This window comes from Orycteropus afer, unplaced genomic scaffold (assembly GCF_000298275.1).
Source record: "Orycteropus afer afer isolate SDZICR_OR568_19922 unplaced genomic scaffold, OryAfe1.0 scaffold00191, whole genome shotgun sequence".
Taxonomy (NCBI): Eukaryota; Metazoa; Chordata; class Mammalia; order Tubulidentata; family Orycteropodidae; genus Orycteropus; species Orycteropus afer.
The window spans coordinates 5,609,426-5,613,696 of record NW_006921778.1 but is presented as its reverse complement, the minus strand read 5'-3'; positions in this window follow the sequence as shown (position 1 = coordinate 5,613,696).

The following is a 4,271-nucleotide window of genomic DNA, read 5'->3' as shown; positions in this document are numbered from 1 at the left end:
TGAACTGCTGTATGGAAAGTGAATTTGAGCTGTAAATCTTCACCCAAATCACAATATAAATAAATAAAATAAAATTAAAATCTTATATACTAGAAGCAAGCCACATCCCAAAGGCAACTAATTAGCTACTTATAGCAGATTCCACCATGGAGTTGGTCACACCACATTCAATCTCATCATGGGGCATAACTGTAACTAGCTGTCCAGCCACTGAAATCCATAGCCCAGCCAAGTTGACACACAGCTATTAACTACTATAATTCCACCCTTTGTCAGCTTGGTACCTGTACAGATCTCCTTCATTGGGTTGCTCAAATCTCCTAGTCCACGTGAGTGGTGACCTTACCTGCTTGACTTGGCAAGCCCTGTTCCTCTTCCCCTTGGGCATGGCAGCCCCATCCTTTCACTTTTGGGCACCAGGTATGTCCCCACACTACTGCCCATCGTTATTGGCAGCCCCATAATCCAGAACCAAATTGGTGAAGATCCAACTCTTTGAAATCTAGGAGGCTGTAATGGTTCCTACCCTTTGAGGAACTAAAGTAAATTAGTCTTCCCATTTCCTTGCTCTTTTAGCTTCTGTCAGTAAATACTCAGAGGCAAACCACTCTGCCAAGAAGCCTCTTACCCAAAGGCATTCAGCTTTCTCCTCCATGAGCTGGTAAGCCTGTCACTCTGTCTCATGCTGGTCTGTCAGCCCTGCTGTTGCCATCTCTCTACTGGTCTCTTTGTCAGTCTCAGCACAGGAATCTTGGGTCTAAAGACACACGCCTCTCCTGTTTTTAGGTATATATTACAGCAGCACCCCACTCTTCAGAACCAAATTCTGTTTTGGTTCTCTAGTGCTCTTACAACAGAAATACCACAAGTGAATGGCTTTCACAAACAAGGACTTATTTTCTTACTGTTTAGCAGGCTAGAAGTCCGAGTTCAAAGTGCCAGCTCTAGGGACTGTGTAAAGGCCCCTTGACCTTGGGCTTCAGTTCTGCCTCTTGTTCCTGTCCTAGTGGAGCTGGAGGTGTCTCTCAACTCAAGCAGCTTTTGGTTGCTGAGGCTGACAAACCCAATGTAGACAAGTAAAATGGGACAGTCCCAAGATTAGCAAACAACATGGCAGGCCACTGATCCAGCCAAATGCAGAATCTACATGTGCTAAGGAGCTCAAGACTTTTCTTAAAGTGTCTCCTTTTATACTGGAAGTAGGTCACATCCCCCAAAGGCAACTAATTAGCTCACAGCAGATTTCCCCCATGGAGTTGATTACACCACATTCAATTCCATCATGGGAAATAAATGCATTCAGCTGCCCAGCCACTCAAAACCATAGCCCAGTCAAGTTGATACACAATTTTAACTACCATAGGGACTATGAGATAGATAGTTACAGTTACTTAATTAATAGCTCAAAGGTCTTAGACAAATCAGTACTCATACAAATTTGGCTTCTTGATGAGTAGTATCGGGGTGTTGAAAAGAGATAGACACTTCCTCAATAATCTATATTTGAGAAACCCATTACGAATCTATTTCAATCCTACTTGTGCCTCACTGCAGAACAGGTATAGCCACACATGCAGAGGCAAAATCCCTGGCAATAGTTCAATACTCAGGTACTGTGTTCCTAGCTCATCCTGGTTCTCATTAGCTCAAATCCACGGGGCAACCATGAAGTCAATTTGAGGTAGGAGATTTACTGTTTCAGTCTGAAGGTGCACAAGAGAGACTTGCATTTTCCAGCCCTGCACAGGAAGTATAGTAAGAGTTAGTTATCCTTTTTGGAAGCCAATCTGAGCTTGCAGTTCACACAGCAGTTCTCTGACATGTACAGAAAGTCATAGGTTGAGGTTTTGTTGCCAACAGAGCAGTTCATTTATTGTGTAAATTTCAGGGTAACTTCCTTTCCTGTTACTCCTATTACTGATACTTTTTCTTTGAAAGAATCCCCATTATGTTACTTAAAAGTAAATTAGTATTTGACTGCTAACCAGAAGGCTAGCAGTTCAAATCAACAAGCCACTCCTCAGATGGAAGACTGGACAATCTCCTTCTGTAGTGACACCACCTTGGAAACCCAAGGAGGGGTTGCTATGAGTTAGATTCAACTCGATGGCAATGAGTTTAGTTTGGTGTATCTAATAAAAAGCATGCCACTTCTTCCCTGAGCTTCATTTTAACCAGGGGCTCATTGGGGCTGACTGAAATTTTTGCCCCAGGTCCCCATCCCTACAAATCTTCTGGATCTTGGGTATAGTTTGAGGAAAAGATATGGGGAGACCTTTTCTTTTCTTTAAGCTACATCTTGCAATGTTCCACTCTATCAGCTGACTGTCCATTAGAACATTCTCTCTTCCAATGTCCATCCTGCTCCCACAAAGTACACTAGGTTTTTCTCAGTTGAAGATGGTTCTGTATTGGTGACCTCCCATTCTTAACCTTGACCAAATGCTGTTGCAATAGTGATGGCTGTACTTTCATTTTTCTGTGCTTCTTTCTATTCTGTGTCTGTTCTTGGTTTGTATAAATCTTGAAGGCAATATCCATTAATTGTGAAGTTCCCATTCCCATTCCATCTTCTACTTTCTGAAATTTCTTCCTAATATCAGGAGCACATGGCTCTATAAAAATATGTTGATCATTCATACATTGTCAGGACTTTCAGAATCTAAATCAGAATATTATCTAATAGTAGTATAAATTATTTCCAAAAAAAAACTGAGGGACCTTCATCTAGCTTGTGTTTCATATCACATATTTTATTTAAGTTTCTCTGTTTGACAGCACACCTAATAAAAAGGTATAGTAATGAGCTAGGAACTCCAGTTCTTCTTGAGTATTTGGGTCCCATGCAGATTCTTCTGCAGGGAAGGCTCTCAACAAAGTATCTATTGGCCTCCAAATAATGAAAGCAATCTGCTTCTTCTTTAGCTTTTTTAAATACCATCCTCCTCTCCTCCACAGTGACAAAATGTCACATGATGCCTAAAAATCCACCCACATGGGGTTATGACTCTTAAAAATGGAAGCAGAGACGTCATGCATTTGTTTGGGGTCTTCTCAACAAGAGGACAAATTATTTTTCCAGTTGAATACATCAGAGATGAAAAGGGGGTATACACACAAAGCATCTGGGGTTGGCCATCTGGGTCCTTGGGATTTGGAGCCAGAACTTGCTGGAGGGGGAACATCACTTGTCTTTTACCTAGTCCAAATATGGCATCACAACTGGTATGGGAAGGCGCTAGGGTTTCAGACTCTAGGGGGTGGAGGAGATCTCGGGGCTTGTAAATGTCCTACTGAGGAGGGAGAACTAGTAAAACTAGAATTCTTATTAGCATATGGGGGAGATCAGTGCCCAATCTGTGAGTCTTCCTCCTCTGTTTCTATTTCTAAAATCTTCCCTTTTACTTTTTGGAGAAAATGTTTACATTCCTTCTTCAAACCTCTATTTTGCCACAAAGTCATGTTTCCACATGCATATTCTCATCCTATTTCCCTTCCACATACAAAAGAAATCAAGCTGCAAAATAGTATTATAATTCAATAAGCCATTTATGGGCCATTGTTTACCATCCCAAAAACATACTGGGGCCAATCTGTTGTTATTGTTGTTGTTGTTGTTAGGTGCCAAAGAATCATTTCTGACTCGTAGAGACCCCATGCACAGCAGAACAAAACACTGCCCAATCCCATGCCAGCTCCATGATCCCTGCTATACTTGAGCCCATCATCCCAGCCACTGTGTCAATCCAGCTTGTTGAAGGCCTTCCCCTCTTTAGTCAATCCTCCACCCTACCAAGCATGACATCCTTCACCATGGAATAGTCCCTTCTGACAATATGACCAAAGTAGGTGAGACGAAGTCTGGCCATTCTTGTTTCCAAGGAGCATAATGGCTGCACTTCCTCCAGGACGGATCTGTTAGTTCCTTTAGCAGTCCATGATACTTTCAGCATTCTTCACCAGCACCACAACTCAAAAGCATCAACTCTTTTTTGGTCTTCCTTATTCATGGTCCAGCTCTCATATGCATATGAGGTGATTGGAAATATCATGGCTTGTGTCAGGCACACCTTAGTCCTCAAGGAGACATCCTTGCTTCTCAGCACTTGAAAAAGTTCCTTCGTGGTTGACCTTCCCAGTGCTACACATCATCTAATGTCCACACTGCTGCTTCCATTGGCATTGATTGTAGAACCAACCAACATGAATTCTTTGACAACCTCAATCTTCTCTCCATTTATTGTGATGCTGCTCATTGGTCCAGTTGTGAG